We start from the raw sequence: 21,779 nt of genomic DNA, 5'->3' as shown, positions 1-21,779 counted from the left end.
TTTTGACAAGAAAGAACCCTCATTTTAAATATTTAAAATGTCACCACTAAGCAGGCATTGTAGCAAACAAGTTAAAGTGGCTAGTATTTAACAGCAGCAAGTGCAAAAATTTAATGTTAGTAAGTACCGAAGTCCAGGCAGACTTCTCCGTTTGGTATAATACAGGGAAAACTAAAAATAAGTTTATAAAACATTGAAAATGTGAAAAAAAAATGTTTATGCTAAATAGTAGTGTAAAATATTGTTTATACATATTTATTCTAAAAGTACATCAAACGACAACAAATGTCACTTCACTATTAGCTTCGTTTTGATTTGTCTTTAATTTAAATGTTAAAATATTTTTAGGTGAATTTTAAGTTAAAAAATAAATTCCCACCCAAATGTTTAAAAAATATTCTTTTGATCATAGATTAATAATTTTAATAGTTACGTATAGAAATAAATCGATGTACTTTTATTTTATAGTAACATAAATTAATGTTCCAATAATGTTTTTTAAAAGGCTATTAAAATATTTTGTAATTGAACAATAAATATGTTTTAATGTATATTTTGTCACATTAATTTTCTAATTATTTTAATTTAATCTAAATAGTTTAACTAAATATAACATTATTTCCTATTCCTTTTATTTTAGATCCATGTGTGGGGCAGAACTCCCTATTATTTATTTTTGGCAGTAGTAATTTACACTTGTAGATTTGGCTTAAACCCCTTTTACAGGGTGTGGAGATGTGTAGACTGCAGTAACATTACACTCAGATTCTGTTAATAGCCAACAGTAGTTGAGTTACTTAATTTTCTAATAGTAAATTTACAGAAGTAAATTACTCACAAGCATAAGTTGCTTTTGTGAATAGCTGTAAATGTCCAAGGTTCAAATCTCTACTGAGCCGAGCGGCACAAAGATTGTTTTTTTGCTGTGAAATCTAAATTTCTTCCCCTCTAAGCTTTTCCCAAAAAAAAAACAATAGATTCAGAGGGATCTCGTTCACTAGTTATTTAGCTTTTAGAGTATTTTGGCAGATAAATCCTGCAACTTTGCCAAAGTGGAGGAGTTTGACTTCCATTTCATAGTCTAAGTCAGAAGGAAAATTGTCTGACTTAAGTGAACCTGCTTGTGTATCTAACCTGTACACCATCCCCGTTGGTCTGAAATTAAGCCTAGATTCCAGTCAACCAGGATCAGTGACTACAGATTGGCACTTTGCTTATTATTGATACTCTTTGCCTTAAATCTTCAAAGGTTCATATCTCAGGTTTCTCTACCAGATTTTTGAAATTTTGGTGTGATTTCTCTCATTAAATATTTTATAAATTAGTTGCATGACCTTTTAACTCTTGTTACTGCTGAATTCTTTACACATTCTCCTTAGTTAAGCCTGCCTGCTCCGTGGCCTAGCTACCAGAGAGATTGAGCTGAGATTTTAATTTCTGAAGCAGTGTTTTATCTTAAAACTTCTGTGGGTATATCCCTTATGGGGGAATCCCATCCACCCCACAGGATAATCCACTTTCATACAAAAATATACAGTAAATATTGTGTTAATTTTTTCACAAGAGACCACATAACCCTCTCTTACTAAATGTACATTTATTTCCCTTTAGATGTGTTATACTGAGAAGATGTAACAACTCTTGTAATATAAAGCAACTGTAGGGGTTTTCTAATACTCACTGTAGTATGTCTACAGATCACTGCATGCCCTTCTCCACCTCAGGGTAAAAAAGGGCATACCTAACTTCCAAATCAAGAAGCCAAGTATACAAAATCTATGAAAACAACATCAACATGTGAATTGTCTTTCATCAATATCATAAATTGTACCAACTTAGCTTAAGACAAAAAGGTGATTGGCTGTTGGTTTGAGCCCTACAATTCCAACCATTATGTTCTGTATTACAAAGCACTGTAAACTAATTAATATTTCTAGAACTGCTAGCTCTTAAACCTCACATGGTGCCGTTTGTTGGCACTGGGAAGCAATATGTAATTCTAAAGTTGGGTAAATTTGTAGGAATGCCATGAGGACAGACTCAAGTGCATCATGTATTTAAGGCATTCAGGCCACATCCAGCTGTCACACAGTAAAAGACCCAAGGCAGGTTTAACTTCCGAAGGTTCTCCAGTTAATCTCAAAAATGACAACTGCAAAAGAAAGAGAACATCTTATGGAGAAATCAGGTCAGTGTAATGCTATTGGCCACAAGCCATTTGCCATCTCAGTGGATGAGGTAGAGGCATTTTTAACACAATTTCATCAATTTCCAGTGGAGATATTGCAAAAGGGAGAAAAGCATACAATGGTGGAAAACATCAGCATACAAAATAAGACAAGAAGAGTGTGCGGAGGGGAGGGGTCAATGTTTTCTTACAATAAATACTTCCACTATACAATTAGGTGCATATTTATGAAAAAATCATGCAGCGCCACAAAACCCTTACTGCCCTGTGCTGGTGATAGGAAAAGGGAAGGAATGTGTGTTATTTAATATAATACAGTGCATCCTGTCTTTTCCCTGTGCTGGTGCACAATGTGCTGCCTAGCGCCCTTCAGGCACCCTTTAACGTTGTAAGCAGGATTGTTTTTGAGCAGGAAGGGACACACAAAAAAGCAATCCCCTGGGGCATTTTCCTCATTCTATGTGTGCTGCAGAATTCTGTACACATAGAAAGAGGAAGTAATGAGGAGAATAAAGATATTTCTCATCATTACACCTCACCTTGGGAGGCATAGCATTTTGACACATTCCCAAGCCTACCAGTAATGGTAAATGGTAAATTTGGGCATGCACCAAAATCCAAGAGTGGATGCATGGGAACACCCATGCGCCACCTGTGGGACATCTTTCCAGGGCAGAGCTGTGTAACACAGCGATTTGTGTTGCATTACGTTACTCTAAAGGTGGCCTTGCCTGGCCTGATAAATCTACAACGAAAGTTGCATCACTCTTGCACCCTACTGCGTTGCATAAGGGCAATGCAGCCTCTTAATAAATACGCCTCTCAGGGCCTCATTTACGAGCCTCTACCGCCACGGGAGTGTCACTTTTTGTGATGCTGTGGTGGTGCTGTGCAGTGCACCATATCTACAGGGCAGTGTTAAGCCACTTTTCCTGGCTTAACGAGACCTTGTAGGTATGGGTCGTCCAACGCTGTTTTCTGTGGCAAAGGAGCATGCAGTGGGTGTTGCTGTGGTCGTACCCATGCAACACCCATTGCTTTTTGGCAATGACTCAGATTTACTAGAGATAAACCTGAGGCAGCCCCAAAAACTAACACCTCTCCAGAGGAGGGGTTAGAGTGGCTCAACAAGGAGAAATGCTTTTATTTCTCCCAGTTTTTTGCTATTTCTATGTGGTTCTGCAGCACACATAGAAGGAGCAAATTGCCTTTAAAGATTGTTTTGTGCAGGAATGTGTCCCTTCCTGCACTAAAACAGTCTCCCCCGCTACCCAGCTATCCTTGCACCATGACACAAGGGCCGCTGCGTTGGCACTAGGCAGCTAATTTAGTGCTGGCACACGTGGAAACACATGAATGTGCTGTATTCTTTTAAATATGGTGCATCCCTGCATTTTGAAAATTATGCAGCTCGGTGCAGCAAGATTGCTGCGCCATTTCCTTGTAGATGAGGCCCTTAGTCTGTTCAATAAAACACGCAGCTCATCCCACTAACCACTACAGAGGGCCTGGAGCTTCCAGTGTGTGTCTTGGCTGGCAGCTTGATTATTCCTGTCATCAGATAGTGTGGATCTTTGGGAAGAGAAGCTGGCCCTTGTTTATTTCACTGAATAGCTTCAAGATTAGAAATGGTTTCTTTAGTAGAAATATAAAGACACAAGCTAATGCATCTAATAAAACAAGTTTAGATGATATGCATCTTGTTGGAAGCAGTTTTACAAGAACCTAAGAAATTACAAATAAGCTACATAACCCAAAAGTTTTGAAGATCTCACATAATCTACGGTCGTGAAAAATGATGCCGGAGTATGGCTTAGTATTTCTGTAGGAGGCTGGCCTTGTTTTTAGTGGGTACCATGGGTACTTACACCTTTTACCAGGTCCAGTTATCTCTTATTAGTGAAATGTAGTAGTGTTCTAGCAGCTTATGATGATAGAGGTAGCTATAGCAGAGCAGCTTAGGCTGAACTAGGAGACATGCAAAGCTCATGTAATACCACTTATAGTTACACAGTACTTATACACAAGTAAAGACAATACTCAGTGTTACCAAAAATAAAGGTATTTATTTGGGTGACACAGTACCAAAAATATCTTAGAGATAATACTCCTTCTGGAGGTAAGTATTGTACACAATATATACACTAGACACCAAAATTAGACAAGTAAATAGTCATAGAACAATGCAAGCAATATGAAATGCTATAGATTGCAATGGGATAAAATAGGTCTATGGGCAACACAAACCATATACTAAGAAAGTGGAATGCGAATCACGAATCCCCCCTAGCCAAGTGCAGTTTGTGCAGACTCACTGGGAGAGTAAGAATACAGTAAAGGTAAGTAAATTACCCTACCCCAGAGCCCAGAAAAGCAGGAGTAAGGTACTGCAAGTTTCCTTAGGGTACACTACACCTCATGATTGGGATTTTGCAGCAACCAACCAAGTCTGCAAAGAACAACTGTTGGATTCCTGGACCTGAAGACCTGCAAAGGAAGGGGACCAAGTCCAGAAGTCGAAAGAAGTTCCAGGAAGAACAGGAGCCCCTGCCAACCCAGAAGAGGGTGCAAAAGAAGAGTCCATAGTTAGTCGAAGATGGCAGAAGTGTACCCTAGGAAGATGCCAGCAGGTTCCTGCATGATGCAAAGGATGTCCCACGATGTGCAGATTGTTGCAGACATGATTTCGTGTTGGAAATCGCCAACAAGGCTTGCCTATGATATTTTTGCATCAAAATGGTGCTGGATGGACCCAGGAAGTACCTGGGGCCTCAACTCTGTGTGAGGAGGAAGAGGGGGCTCTCAGCACTTTAGAGAGCCCTCAGGATGACATCCAGCACCCCCGGAGGTCAGAGGATCCTGGGACAAAGGAGTTGCAAAACAAGGTTGATGCAGAACAACAAAGGAAGGTCCAACGCCGGCGGAGAACAACTCAGTGCGTTGAGCGTCACAGGATGGAGTGCTGGGGATCTGAGGCAGGCTGTGCATGAAGGAATTTTGCAAATAGTGCACATAGGCCTCAGGAGGTGAAGAAGACACAGTACACAGGGGTACCATCGTTCTCGGGGGAAAGCAAGGTCTTACCTCCTCCACATTGCGTCAGCAGGACCTTAGGACAGTCTATGTCGATGATGTCCACCCTCTGTGTCCTTAGGAGCATGCTCGTCACTTTGAGAGGAGTCCAAGGGTACCGGTCGTCGTCTTGGAAGGTGCCTGCTGGAGATTTCTTCGGCCCTCCTGATGCAGAATGAAGGCACGGAGTCCTCAGAGCACACACACCATGGAAACTGTTGCAGTTGCTGATTTGGAGCTGAGGTTGCAGAAGAAAAGTATCTCTTGTGGATACTTTGTTGCAGTTACAGCGTTTCTTGGAGCAGGCTGCGGTTGATCCTAAATAGCCCTGAGAGGGGGATTGGCTACTTTATCAGCTAAGGACCTATCAGGAGAGGTCTCTGACATCACCGTCTGGCACAGGCCACTCAGAGCCCTCCAGAGTGCCCCCACACCATGCAAAGCAAGATGGCTGAGGTCCGGGATACACTGGAGGAGCACTGGGCACCACCCCAAGGGTGGTGATGGACAGGGGAGTGGTCACTCCCCTTTCCTTGGTCCAGTTTCATGCCAGAGCAGGGGGCAAGGGGTCCCTGAACCAGTGTAGACTGGCCTTTGTAAGGAGGGCACCAGATGTGCCCTTCAAAGTATTTCCAGAGGCTGGGGGAGGCTACTCCTCCCCAGCCTGTAACACCTATTTCCAAAGAGAGAGGGTATAACACCCTGCTCTCAGAGGAAATGTATTGTTCTGCCTTCCTGGGACTGGGCTGCCCAGACCCCAGGAGGTCAGAACCCTGTCTGTGAGATGGCAGCAGCTGTAGCTGCAGTGCAATCCTCAGAGAGCTGGTTTGGCTGTACTGGGGTTCCATGGTGGAGCCCCCAGGATGCATGGAGTTGGCTCCCCAAAACCAGAGTTGGAATGGGGGGACAATTCCATGATCTTAGACATGCTACATGGCCATATTCAGAGCTACCATTGTGAAGCTACATATAGATATTGACCTATATGTAGTGCACACGTGTAATGGTGTCCCCGCAATCACAAAGTTCGGGGAAATGGCCCTGAACTATGTGGGGACACCTTTGCTAGTGCAAGGGTACCCTCACACTTAGTAACTTTGCGCCTAACTTTCATCAAGTGAAGGTTGGACATACAGGTGACTTATAAGTTACTTAAGTGCAGTGTAAATGGCTGTGAAATAATGTGTGCATTATTTCATACAGGCTGCAATGGCAGGCCTGTGCAAGGGTTTGTCTGAGCTCCCTATGGGTGGTAAAAGAAATGCTGCAGACCATATGGATCTCCTGGAACCCCAATGCCCTGGAGACCTAGGTACCATATACTAGGGACCTATAAGGGGTGTCCAGTGTGCCAATTGAAATTGGTAAATGAAGTCAATAACCTAAAGTGACACATTTAAAAGCATAGAGAGCATAAGCACTGAGGTTCTGATTAGCAGAGCCTCATTGACACAGTTAAGCAGTACACAGACACAAACATTAGGCCATAAACTATGTGCACTGGGTTCATGGCCAGCAGGATCCCAGTGAGACAGGCAAAAACATACTGACATACAGGTAAAAATGGGGGTAACATGCTAAGGAAGATGGTACTTTCCTACAATTTCTCTATCCTAGAATGTCCTGGCACTCCCACAAACATCAATTTTAGAACTTATGGCGATAATGCAGAGCGATACAGCAGTTCCAAATGGGAAAAAGTATTTTTATAGACGTCAGAGAATCAATAAAGATTAACTCATATTCTCCTGGCATTTTATCACCCAGCCACGAGAAAAGACAAGGGAACTCTGTGCCAAGACTGAGAGATAGATTTCAATCTCTAATGTCCCTAAAATGCATAAGATCCTAGAAAGATGTCATGCATGGCTGATAGAGAGTGCTGGCCTATGTAGTGAGCTGAACATTTTTGAAAGTATGCCAATTAATACTGGGACACAAATCATAAGTGTAACTTCATGAAAGACAAACTCACCAAGCCTCTGTGGGCCCTTTGGCAAGGCAAGCATTTTGGAGAGAACACTACGCCTTGCAATCAAAACTTGGTCAGTTATTCTACTTAAATATGTTTTCCATATGATATCAGAGAGGGCATTTTGGTTGCCCTAATAAGGAGTGTATTTCTCCATAGTTTTTTTCACTTTCCCTACTCCTATACATCTTTCCTTTGAACACCTAAACTTCATGTATGGGCATGTCAACCCCTGGTTTACTTTAATTTACCATGGAAATTGATGATTGCTTTTCAACTGCTCAGCCCCCTTTTAGAACTGGGGTTTATGGATGTCAGAGTATGCACCCTGTACAGCAGGAACCATCACTCTAGTCAGGGTAAGCTTGATGAACATTTAGAGATCAAAATTCAAAAGCTCACTTTTTTATAGCTTGGAAGAGAGCAGTCAGGATTATCTAAAGAGGCAATGTGTAGAGTATTTATGCAACCCACACCCACAGTAACACAAGGAAAACACCACAACAATTTCTCTGTGCAGAATTTGTAAAATAGATGATATTTTCTTTGAGTAAAACAAGACCAAAATGACAAAAATCCAATAAGTAGAAGTTGTGGTATGAATATTTAAAGAATAAACCAAATGTGCCTTTGAAATGGGGATGATTTTAAAGAGGGGTCATTGAAGTGCACAAGTATCATTTCTTCCTCAGCCCTGACCTAAGACTATAAATAGAGGGCAGTCAGCCATTTGTTTGAGGAAAGTCACTGCCTATTCAGGTGTAAATGTCAGCCGCCCTCATCCCTTTCCTGCCCAGGAAAAACCATCACATTGCAGATGAATACTCAGACGCACCTAGCCGTCATGAGTTTATGACTGTCTAGAGGGAATGCACAAAGTGTACCTTTCACCCACTAGAGGCATATATTGGAGACAGGCAGCAGATACACAGAACTGTAAGAGCGGAGAAGTGTCCACTTTCTACATGTTGCATTTCAAAAATAGTAAAGGTAAATCTCACTTTACATGTAAAGAGAAGTTATTATTTCCATGCCAGTGATATGAAACATGATGCAGCTACTAATTTCTAATCAAGAATTAAAGCATAAAAGTTGATTAAGGAATTCCCAATTCTGGCCTATGAGAGGAGTAGGCCTCACGGTAGTGAAAAACAACTTTGCCAGTTGTTTACTGCCAGGACATGTAAAACGTAAAATCACTTGCCCTACCTTTAACTTACATAGCACCCTGCTCTATGGGCACTCAGTGCCTACCTTAGGGCTGTCCTATATATTCTAAAAGGGTAGTGTAAGGCTTGGTAAGGGGTTTTAAATGCCAAGTCAAAGTGGAAGAGAGACTGCATAGACAGGCTCTGTAGTGGCTGGGATGAAACATGTTTAAAGGGCTTCTTAATTGGGTGGTACAATCAGTGCTGCAGCCAATTAATTCACAGGGCCTGTGTATGTGGCATACCACTTTACAAGGGATTTACCTGTAAATTAAGTATGCCACTTGTGTATACATCAGTGTTAGCAGGTTTAGAGGAGAAGATGTGCACAACAGCACTGGTCAGCAGTGATAAAGTGCTCAAAGAGTCCAAAGGTCAACAGAAAGAATCAGCAAAAATATGAGACAAGCAAACCAAAGGTTTTGGGGAAGACCACCCTACCGCTGACAGGTCTAATACCCCTTCATTGCAAATTGTTAACTGTTTAACCAATGAACTTTTTCTATTTCTTTTCTTGTAATTTTTTTGCAGCATGTCTTCACACTTAGGCATTGGGTAATTATGAGCTTGGTGGTCTTTTGGAAAAGACCGCCGTGGTGGCGACCGCCAAAAGACTGCCATGTTGGCGGTAATCCAACCGCCATATTAGGAGTCACACTGTAAAGTCCACCAAAAAACACCCAAATTTCTAAAACAGCCAGGACACTGGAGGACAGAAATTGAGGTGGCTCTACCACCAGCACCGCCAGACCAACAAAATTCCACCCATCAGATTACGATCCACAAATCACAACAGCAGTTCATCCATGGTGGAAAACCATTGGTGGTGCAAACCGCGGCGGTCTCAACTCACATCACACTGGATAGTTTGAATACTCCACACTTCCACACACCTGATACACCTACACACTGCACTACATAACACACCCCTACACAGCCACAAAGAGAATGCCACACACAGCCACAGACAAGCAAAATCTTTCTCAGATATAGAAAAAAGCATCCATATACATTTCAACACACATACACCCCACACCTGTACAACATACACAACACATATTTTATTGCCACACGCAATCCACAACAGCCGTCACACACTCACATCACAGCACCTACACCTCACCAATTACCTTTTTCTACAGCCTTTTTCTTAGAACACTACTACACCATCATTACCAACACTACCATGTCCCCTCAAAACACACACGTTTCACAGATGATGAGTTGAGGGCCATGGTGGATGAAATTTTCAGGGTAGAGCCACACCTGTTGGGAACACATTTCCAGCAAACATCCATTTCCAGGAAAATGGAGTTGTAGCAAAGAGTAGTCGACTGGGTCAATTCTTTAGGCAGCTATCCACGCACAAGGGAGGACGTCAGGAAGAGATGGAACGACCTCAAGGGGAAGGGATGGTACACGGTATCCAGGCACCAGCTGGTGGTAATGAAGACCGGCAGTGGGTCCCCAGCTACTCCCCCTACTTTCACACATTGGGAGGAGAAGGTCTTGGACATACTTCTTCCTGAGGGCCTGACAGGGCTTCCTGGGGGAGCGGAGTCAGGTAAGTCCCCACAAAATCCTTGTCACCCAATTGTCATGTCCTGCATGCTCCCCTACCACCTTAACCCACCCCAATTAACAAACCACTGTCAGGATACTTCAATTCGATTTCCTCAGAAGCAGAAGATAACTCCTCAGTCCCGACCCGAGCTACTCACAACGAATATTAATCCTTCGTGCTGAGTACCCCGGGGGGGGAAAGGGGAATGGGATGGTAGAGAGACTGCCACAGAGATGATGAACACCAGTACTCAGTCTGCCTCTTCACATCTAAGATTGGATACAGCACCTGCAAGAGTCTCAGTCGCAATTACTAGGGACATACAACATCAGTTTTTCACTTTCTACTCTCAACATTTAATTCCCTTTAATTCTATTATTTCTTCACTCACCCTGAGTTCTCTGTAGCCTTGCTTCTCTCTATAAATGATAGCTCTTCTTAAAAAAAATGCTTATTACTGATTCTGGAAGAACTTCTCAACCTTTGTTAGAGATTGGTTTTATGTTGCTATATATATATATATATATATATATATATAGTTGGTGATAATGCGTTCTTCAAATCAGCTGATGTTATTTAATTTCTCCTGTCTTATTGTGACTTCTGTCAATACTTGTATTTGTAAATGCTTGTTTATTAAAGTTTGTTTCTCCTTTCTTACTTCGACATTTGTTGATAACTTGTATTTGTAAATGCTTGTTTATTACAGTTAGTTTCTCCTTCCTTACTTCGATATCTGTCGATAACTTGTAGTTGTAAATGATTGTTTATTTAAGTTCGTTTCTCTTTTAAACTCTATTTTGGTTTATTACCATTGAATTTGTAAATGCTTATTTGTTAACAGTTCGTTTCTCCTTTAAACTTGGCCTTCGTTTATAACCTTTACATTAGTAGATACTTGTTCTTTTAAAGTTCATTTTTTCTTTGACTTTAATATTTTAAGCAAGAACCTTGTAAACATAAGGTTAATTCATACATTAACTCTGTAGCCTTGCCGACTTCCACAGGAATGGTCTACTATCAAACTCTTCGAATAAACCTTGACAATATTTATCAGTTTTCTGTAATATAATCTTCAAATGTAATTTTACCTCACAGGAGTTTCTGTTCTGAAGCGCGCTCTCTCTCCACACAGCTGATTCCTGTCAGACCTCAGTTGAAGTGCAAGGCTTCCAGATGGAGAGCTCGTAACCTAGCAACCAACCAATTGCAAGACTAGAACTGTAAATAACCTTCAGGACTCACAGCGGCCATCTTGGATATTCTCTTCTTTTCTTCCTTTGAAATAAGCGCAGGATTACTCTGCAAACCTTCTTCCAGTTTGGGCTTTGCTGTCTCCACAGAGGATATCTCTTTGCTTTTCTCATGCACTTCTTTGATTTGACTTGGCAAGTTTGTGTGGTCATGACAGTACTCCCCCTCAAGGAACAGTTCTCCAATTTAGGTTTGCTTGGGTAGGTTCTATGAAAGTTTCTCACTAATCTTGAAGTATGTACATACTCGTGCGGCTCCCAGGATCGTTCCTCTGGACCATAACCTTTCCAATTAATTAGATAATAAAGCTGGCTTTACTGATTTTGGAATCTAAGATTTGATTGACCTCATACTCTTCTGCAGAGCTAATCTGGATAGGAATTGGAGGGGAGTTTTGATGTAAATTTGGAGGACTGTTTTTTAACAAGGAGACATGGAAAACAGGATGTATCTTTAGATGAGCTGGCAACTGCAATTTAACTGCCACTGGATTGATCATCTTGTCAACTTTGAATGGGCCTATAAATCGTGGCTGAAATTTGCGATTTCCTTTGAGACGTAAATGACGAGTGGATAACCAAACTTTGCCTCCTTTCGAATAAATGGGGCACTCTCTTCTTTTTCTATCAGCCTGAGTCTTATATGAGTCTTTTGCTTGAATGATGTTTTTTCTAGCCCTAACTAACGTGGTCTGCAAATCCCTCACCATCTCTTCTACTGCAGGCATTGAATCATCTTCTTTACCCAACATTACATTAGGATGTCTACCATGGTTCAGATAAAAGGGGGCGAACCCAGTGGTGGAATGAACAGCATTATTGTAAGCAAATTCAGCTTCCCACATCAACTCGGGCCATTCCTTCTCTTTATCGAATAAATTGAGTCTTGAATACTGTTCTAACTCTTGATTCACTCTCTCTGTTTGCCCATCGGTTTCAGGATGGCAACTGGTAGAGTAACGAGAATCAATTCCTAATCTTTTACTAAAGGCCTTCCAAAAGCGAGAAACAAATTGGGACCCCATGTCTGAAACTAGAATTTTTGGGATACCATGGGCGCGTACTATGTGTTGTGTAAACAACTGTGCAACCTGTGGGGCTCGAGGGATTTCTTTCAAATGAATGAAATGCGCCATTTTAGTGAAAGTGTCTACAAAAACTAGGATAGTGTTAAAACCTTGGCTACTAGGGAGGTCCACTATAAGATCCATAGTAACAGTATGCCAGGCATGGGGTGCAGTGGGCAAAGGACTTAACAGACCTTGTGAAGCTGTTATATTTGATTTCCCTCTTTGACATTTGTCACAAGTTGACACATAGGGGCTCATTCTGAGCCCGGCGGGCGGCGGGCGCCGCCCGCCTGGAGGGAGCCGCCAAATGACCGCACCGCGGTCATAAGACCGCAGCGGCCATTCAGACATTTCCTCTGGGCCGGCGGGCGCTCTCCAAAAGAGCGCCCGCCGGCCCAGAGGAAATGCCCCTGCAACGAGGACGCCGGCTCAGAATTGAGCCGGCGTAGTTGCAGGGGTGCGACGGGTGCAGTTTGCACCCGTCGCGTATTTCAGTGTCTGCATTGCAGACACTGAAATACTTTGTGGGGCCCTCTTACGGGGGCCCCTGCAGTGCCCATGCCATTGGAGACCGCTGACTTTCCGCTTCTGACCGCGGCTGAACCGCTGCGGTCAGAATGCTCGTGGGAGCACCGCCAGCCTGTTGGCGGTGCTCCCGTGGTCGGTGGCCCTGGCGGCCACCGGCCGCCAGGGTCAGAATGACCCCCATATTGTCTTATCTGAGTTTTCATTTTTGGCCACCAAAATTCTCGTTGTATTAGATTTTGAGTCTTTTGAATTCCTTTGTGTCCAGCCAATTGATCGTCATGATAAGCCTGAAGAATTTTTTCTTGCAGCTCCACAGTCGGAACATACAGTGCACCTTTAAAGTATGGCAAACCTTTTTTGATTTCTCTTCCTTGGCCTTCTTTAGACCACTTCAGCATTCCTTCGAATGTTAAGTTTTCTTGAATTTCTTTGGTTAAATTTTCATACAAAATGGCAGATATGAACTTCTCTTGTGGAATAATCAATTCTTTTTCTGGAGGCTCTTTAACTGCACCGGTATCAATTCGAGATAGAGCATCTGCCTTCCCATTTACTTTTCCTGGTCTGAAAGTGATAACAAAATCAAAGTCTGCAAAATATAGGGACCAACGCAGTTGTCTAGCTGTTAGAGTTCGAGCTGATTTTAAAAACTGTATATTTCGGTGGTCCGTGTAAACGGTCACTTTATGCTTAGCTCCCAAAATGTAATGCCTCCACTCACGAAAAGTTATTTTGACTGCCAATAGCTCCTTATCCGCAATTCAATAATTTATCTCTGGTGGTGTTAATTTTCGAGAGAAATAGGCCACTGGATGTAATTGCCCTGTAGCTTTATGACGCTGGGAAAGGATACCTCCTATGGAAACATCTGAAGCATCTGCCTCAACATAATATGGCTCATCTGGATTGGGGTGGAGCAAGATTGGAGCTGAGACGAAGGAATTCTTCAAAAAATTAAAAGCATTTTCAGCTTCTTTTGTCCACTCAAACTTCACTCCTTTCTTCAACAATCGAGTAATGAGTGTAACTGTTTGAGAAAAATTGGATATGAATCTTCGATAAAAATTAGCGAACCCCAAGAAACTCTGGATCTCTTTGACATTGCAAGGAGAAGGCCAATGTTGCACTGTCTTTATCTTGGCAGGATCCATACTAACTCCTTCTGGTGACAAAATGAATCCTAAGAAGACAACTCGTTCCACATGAAAAGCACACTTCTCCAATTTTACATACAGATGGTTTTCTTGCAACCTTGTGAGGATGGATCGAACATGGGAAATGTGCTCCTGTAGATTGTCGGAAAAGATTAAAATGTCATCTATATAAACCACAGCAATCCGGTCGAGGAATTCTCGTAATATATCATTAACGAAATGCTGGAAGGCAGCGGGAGCATTGCATAACCCATAAGGCATCACTTGATATTCAAATAATCCGTAACGCGTCCGAAAAGCGGTTTTCCATTCATCCCCTGAAGCCACTCGAATCAAATGATATGCTCCTCGCAGGTCCAATTCGGTGTAGATTCGAGCATTCTTTACTTGATCTAATAAAACTGACACTAAAGGCAGTGGGTATCGATTCTTGATGGTAACCTGATTGAGGGCTCGATAATCAATGCAAGTTCGAAGACTCCCATCCTTCTTTGGTATGAAAAATAGTGGGGATGACACTGGAGATTCAGAAGGACGAATAAAACCATTAGCAAGATATTGATCCAAATACTCCTTTAAATGTTGATTCTCTGCTTCGGTCAATGCATATATTCTGCTACATGGCAATATCGCACCTGGCTCCAGTTCAATTCTGCAGTCATAGGGTCGATGTGGTGGCAATTTCTCAGCCTCCTTTTCATCAAAAACGGCGACTAAATCCTCATATTCTTTTGGGATTTCTGCTGTCTTTAGTGCACAGATCACTGAAGAGTGTGATGATAAACAAGCCGCTTGGGACTTGGTGGACACTTCCACTCCATCATGAAAGCAATTCTCTTTGCAGTAAGAGGAATTCATCTTGATCGTTCTTTTGCTCCAATCAATTTGTGGATTATGTTCTGTAAGCCAGGGCAGACCCAAAATGAGTTGAAATTGTGGAGCATCTATCAAATTAAAGATTATCTGCTCCTGATGTCCACCAAAACCTTGCATCTGAATTGGTTCGGTCTCATGGGAAATGGGTCCTGAAGAAAGATTGGTTCCATCCACAGCTCTTACTACTTCCAAAGTAGATTTCTTGATAAATCGAATACCCATTTTATGAGTGTATTTGATATCACAGAAGTTGCCCGTAGCTCCAGAGTCTATCATAACTGAGATCCCTTGAATTTCCTTCTCAAGGGTCTTAACTGATACTGTTTGTACCAAATGTGGCGCTGCGGTTTGTAAGGTATTCGCTACTCGTTGATCTAAAGGAGTTGTCTTGGGTTCTGCTTTCATCAGGGCAACTCCCTCTACTGATGAAGCTGGCCTTTTCCCGACTGAAGAGCTTTGGGTTTCTTGGGACAGTTTTTAACAAAATGCCCAGATGCACCGCAATATAAACATAGTTGATTCACTCTTCTTTTCTCTTTTTCTTCCTTAGATAAAGGACCTCGGATGGAACCAATTTGGATTGGTTCTTCTATCGTTATCCCTTCTCCGGCTCTCGTATGATCATTTCTTACACAATCAATTCTCAGGGGAAATGGTTGATACTCTATTCTCTTTTCTGCTCTTCGTTCAGTTAACCGGTGGTCAATCTGTAACGCAAGATCAATTAACTCCGAAATTTCGGTGGGTCTATTTGGAACTTGTGCTAAGGCATCTTTCAATTCATCTCTCAGTCCACGATAAAATATGGCGGCTCTTTTTGACTCCGGCCAGGCAGCCTCTAAAATGAGTTTATTGAAATGAGCCAGATAGGCTACTAGATCTTTAATACCTTGCCTGATTTCCAGTAGTTCATTGTCAGTGGCTTGAGCTGCAGTTCGCCGATCAAATATTCTTAAGAACTCTTCCTTGAAATTTTGGAAATTATATAAAACAGGATCATTTCTGGAAATTATTGCCATGGACCATGCGGCCGCATCTCCTGTCAGATAAGACAATATAAATGCCAGTTTGGACTGGTCTTCGGAATAAATGACTGGTCTACATAAAAAATGCAATGAGCATTGGGTCAGAAAAATCTGCGCCTTATTTGGATCCCCACCGAAGCGCTCGGGTTGAGCCAAAGGAATAATAGGGGAAACTGCATGAATTACTTGAGTGGATTTACCTGCAGACTGTGAAGGGCTAGGGATTTGTGAAAACACAGAATCATTTGATTTAGCGGTGTTTCCTAACTCATTTATTCGCTGTTTTATTTGGACTGTTTCTTCTATGGTGTTATTTAATTGTTTCTATAACCCTTCCAAAACGGTGGCTAATGCTTTTATATCAATTCCTTCTGCCATTCTGCTCAGGAGGAAATCTGTTTTTTCCCTAAAATTAGGGTGAAGGCACTTCAATCTGTCAGGATACTTCAATTCGATTTCCTCAGAAGCAGAAGATAACTCCTCAGTCCCGACCCGAGCTACTCACAACGAATATTAATCCTTCGTGCTGAGTACCCCGGAGGGGGAAAGGGAAATGGGATGGTAGAGAGACTGCCACAGAGATGATGAACGTCAGTACTCAGTCTGCCTCTTCACATCTAAGATTGGATACAGCACCTGCAAGAGTCACAGTCGCAATTACTAGGGACATACAACATCAGTTTTTCACTTTCTACTCTCAACACATAATTCCCTTTAATTCTATTATTTCTTCACTCACCCTGAGTTCTCTGTAGCCTTGCTTCTCTCTATAAATGATAGCTCTTCTTAAAAAAAATGCTTATTACTGATTCTGGAAGAACTTCTCAACCTTTGTTAGAGATTGGTTTTATGTTGCTATATATATATATATATATATAGTTGGTGATAATGCGTTCTTCAAATCAGCTGATGTTATTTAATTTCTCCTGTCTTATTGTGACTTCTGTCAATACTTGTATTTGTAAATGCTTGTTTATTAAAGTTTGTTTCTCCTTTCTTACTTCGACATTTGTTGATAACTTGTATTTGTAAATGCGTGTTTATTACAGTTAGTTTCTCCTTCCTTACTTCGATATCTGTTGATAACTTGTAGTTGTAAATGCTTGTTTATTTAAGTTCGTTTCTCTTTTAAACTCTATTTTGGTTTATTACCATTGAATTTGTAAATGCTTATTTGTTAACAGTTCGTTTCTCCTTTAAACTTGGCCTTCGTTTATAACCTTGACATTTGTAGATACTTGCTCTTTTAAAGTTCGTTTTTTCTTTGACTTTAATATCTTAAGCAAGAACCTTGTAAACATAAGGTTAATTCATACATTAACTCTGTAGCCTTGCCGACTTCCACGGGAACGGTCTACTATCAAACTCTTCGAATAAACCTTGACAATATTTATCCGTTTTCTGTAATATAATCTTCAAATGTAATTTTACCTCACAGGAGTTTCTGTTCTGAAGCGCGCTCTCTCTCCACACAGCTGATTCCTGTCAGACCTCAGTTGAAGTGCAAGGCTTCCAGCTGGAGAGCTCGTAACCTAGCAACCAACCGATTGCAAGACTAGAACTGTAACTAACCTTCAGGACTCACAGCGGCCATCTTGAATATTCTCTTCTTTTCTTCCTTTGAAATAAGCGCAAGATTACTGTGCAAATCTTCTTCCAGTTTGGGCTTTGCTGTCTCCACAGAGGATATCTCTTTGCTTTTCTCATGCACTTCTTTGATTTGACTTGGCAAGTTTGTGTGGTCATGACAACCACCCACTACACCTTAATCAATCAATCATAATACTTGTAAAACACGACTGGTCACACGCTAGGGTCTCAAGGTGCTGTGGGAGGGGGAGCAGTAATTGAGAGGCCATCGAAGAACAGAGGGGACCAAGGAAAGAGCCAGGTCCATTCTGAATTACGATAGGGTGGGAGATCTTCTGAGGTTAATGGGAAGGGAGTTCCAGGTCTTGGAGGCGTTTTGAGAGAAGGATCTTCCTCCGGCTGTGGCCTTCCGGACACGTAGGACGGCAGCGAGTGCGAGGTCGGCAAGGCGGAGCTGCCTGGTGGGCGTGTAGAAGTGGAGTCTTTGGTTGAGGTAGTCTGATCCGGCATAGTGGAGGGCTTTGTAGGTGTGTGTGAGAAGCTTGAATGTGATTCTCTTGTCTATGTCAGTGCACGTCTCTCAATAGAGCGGAGGTGTGGCTATGTTTGGGGGTGTTCATGATGAGGCGGGCAGAGGCGTTCTGGATGTTTTGCAGTCTTTTCTGTACCTTGGTGGTGGTTCCAGCATAGAATGTGTTGCCGTAGTCTAGGCATCTGCTGACGAAGCCTGGGTGACTGTTGTTTTTGATCCGGTTGGGATCCATTTGAAGATCTTCTGGAGCATGCGCATGGTGGTGAAGCAGGCGGAAGAGACTGCACTGACTTGACAGTTCATCGAGAGTGTTGAGTCCAGGATGAAGCTGAGCTTGCAGGCGTGGTTGGTGGGGGTCAGAGCTCTTCTGAGGGCAGTGGGCCACCAGGAGATGCCCCAAGCTGAGGGGTTGTTGCTGATGACAAGGAATTCTGTTTTCTCAATGTTAAGCTTGAGGCAGTTCCCCTTCATCCAGGTGGCTACTATCCTCATTTGGTTGTGTAAGTTGGTTTTGGCTGTGTGCGGGTCATTGGTGATAGAGATGATTAGCTGAGTGTCGTCGGCCAATGAGACGATGTTGAGTGCATTTGGACACCTCTTTCCAAATGTCCTAATACCTCTCTCTGGCATGCCACATGTCCACTAAAGTCACCTGAATCCACAGCCCTTGGGAATTGCATGTGAAATACTGGCAACTGATAGCACTACTTCTCTGAGAATGCAATATCCCACCATTGTGAAAACCTGAGCAGTGCACCAAATGTGAGATGTCATGCATGTGAAACTAGCTACCAATCTAACCCATCTTGAATGTGCAAGTGTGAAACAGTAAATGCCAATGACAGCAATGCAATGGCCCACTCCCACTATCATCACAAGCAAAACACGGCCATAGCTGAGAGCCCAGTCTTAATGCCCTTAAAATAAAGATTCCTAAGATTGAAATGTACTCACCAGGGGTAGAAATCTAGATGCCAAAGTGGAGGCACATGCAGTACATCCAGTTACAAGTCAATGTCTATTGCTTACTCCCATACTGTGTTCCTACTCAGACACTATTGGGCATTGTTTAGCTCTTTTTTGTGCCATGTATCAAGTCAGATACTTCACTAGGAAACAAAGATGAACACCCATGTCAATAATCAGATAACAAAAGATGGTATCAGCAGTCCAATTACTACCAACATAGTTTAACAGCTTTAATCATGGTGTCTGGTATTGAAATTACAGAGTCTCATGTTGTACTGAGTAAGATTGTTCAGCAACTGTCATTGTTATTTCCGGGGATCATGTTAAGGCACTGTCTACATCTCACACAACATCAATAATACCTTAAATGTAACAGCAACTCACTTCTCCCACAGGTAACAGTGCCAATGCTACCATGGACAGGATATCAGAGACTGTCACTGCTGCTTGGGATGAAGATCCCAATGAGGACAACAACCCTGGTTGTGTGGACAGTGAGGACAAAGCTGGCCCATCAGGGACACCTAGTCAGACAACAACTGCCAGCCTCACCCTGCCCACATCGACTTGTCCCAGCCCTGTTTCATCTATATCACAGGCAAACATTTGCTTACAAACCTCTGCCCCAAGGACTGTCTAATCCACTGTGTGCCCCACAGTACAGGCACCTGAGTCTCCTCTTGTCACCCCTGACAATGATGGTACTGCCACCACTGGGAGTGGGCACACTGGGCCAGAGACACAGGCAAGTGGGGGTATGATGCATGGGAGGAATGCTGTGGACCAGAGTATGGGGGCTCAAAGGGACATTACTGACCAGGAAACCATTGCCCAAGTCTTGGGAGCCTTCAAAAATCCCCAAGGCATGATGGGCCAGGTAATCACCATGATGGTGAAAATCAAAAAGCTGCCAAGGGACAACTACCAGGAAGTCATGCAGCAGTGGCAGGCACAAAATGCCATCCTGGCTTCCATTACTGGGGCGCTGAGGGACATCAACACTACCCTGAGTAGGACTGCACACAAAATCTGGCCTTTTCCACTAGTAATGAATCATCAGGCCCTTCAGCAATTGTGGCTGCTACTGGACACCCCACCCTCTGTAGTAGAGGAACCCTCCTCTACAAATGAGGATGTCTACCCAGACATCCAAAAGGAGCAGATGCAAAGACCAAATTCACTGCCAGGAAGTGAACCTCTCCTGACTCGTTCCCCATTGTGTGCCACTGACACACACTGCTGACCGCTCTGAAACCTATCTCCATTTTCCTATGATGCAAGGACACTAGATTTGTGTTTCCTAATGGTGTAGCAGCTTCCCTGATGATTCAGCCACCATGACTGAACCCTTCACTGGTTATTTTGTGTTTTTCTTAGTTACTAATCACACATATTGGTTTGCTGTCCATAATAAATTACACTTAAACACAGTTACTGTGTAAGTGTCATTTAGCAATCATGTACAAATGTTGTGCATGCCAACACTAGTATCAATAAGTCCCTCTGTATTGTACAAACTTTGTTGTGGACATCACATGTGGGCTCTATAAGCAGGAGATGTGTTACATTGGGATTGTAATATAGACAGATTCCAAAATAGGTGTATACCACATCTACACACATTTATGGCTAGATATGCAAACAACACATGGAGTATTACTGATAGTAACATCAAGTGGTTTGCTAAGGTCTCATACACTACTAAACCACAGAATACAGAAGTTATGGACATGTCAATCTTCCTACTAGCCAGGAGGCATACAGATTGGTTCTTTGTATCACCTGGTAAAGCCTCGTCACATTCTAATACCTTAGCTTCCTAATAATCAGACAGAGATCAGAACTGATGTCCCAAGTCCAGTGATCTTTCACTTACATTAGGCATGCACCTGTAGGCTTGCCACTCACCTATGTCAGTCCACAGAGACATGCACATTGGTCTGCAACCTAGGAACACACTGACAGCTATGTACAAGGTAGATTACATACAGCAGAAACTGTTGTGATGGTAAAGGCTATGGTTCTACATTCTCACATGTGTCAGACACATATGGACACACAAATGACACCATTTGACCACCTCCAGTACCCTACAGATCATCTTGATAGGAAAACGCAATTCCACCCCAGTGTCCTGACAGTCTGGCTATGTTAGTTACACTCCACATACCCATGGCAATCAGTACCTGGTTTCAGCCATGTCCACTTCTCATGTCTGCCTGCAATTCCCATCTGCTTCCGACACTGTCTGTGACTTGCCAAGAATGAAGAGCCAAACTTGAACTCAATAAATCTGTGATTGACATAGATAAGGTATAGGACATAGCAGAAAACATTCATTAATTCAGACAAATTATGTTCACAAGTGTGACTTTGCATGTGCATTAACAAATCATGACAATGTACACCACTTTGTTCTGTACACAAGACCAAATTACAAGATGCATTCACAACTCACTCATTGGCACTAGAGCTACCTAAAACCTAATAGGTGATACTAAAAGAGGAGGTGACATGCTACCCATCAACTCTAGGTTACAAAATGAAATCTCAGCATTAAGCACATCACATACCTAGAGTCAGTTGAAGTACTGATTGATGAGATCTACCCTGAAGTCTCCAGCTTCATCTTCATCTGGCTCATCATCACTTGGCAAATCTGCATTTCCACCCACAGGTTCTGCTGCCTTCCCTCTATTTGGTAGGAATTGTTTCTGATGTTTCAGGGGAATGTTGTGGAACATGCATCAGGAAACCATTATTTGACATACCATGTTG

Source organism: Pleurodeles waltl, chromosome 9 (assembly GCF_031143425.1).
Source record: "Pleurodeles waltl isolate 20211129_DDA chromosome 9, aPleWal1.hap1.20221129, whole genome shotgun sequence".
In the NCBI taxonomy this organism is placed as follows: Eukaryota; Metazoa; Chordata; class Amphibia; order Caudata; family Salamandridae; genus Pleurodeles; species Pleurodeles waltl.
The sequence above is the reverse complement of the archived record's forward strand: the minus strand, read 5'-3'. Positions refer to the sequence as shown.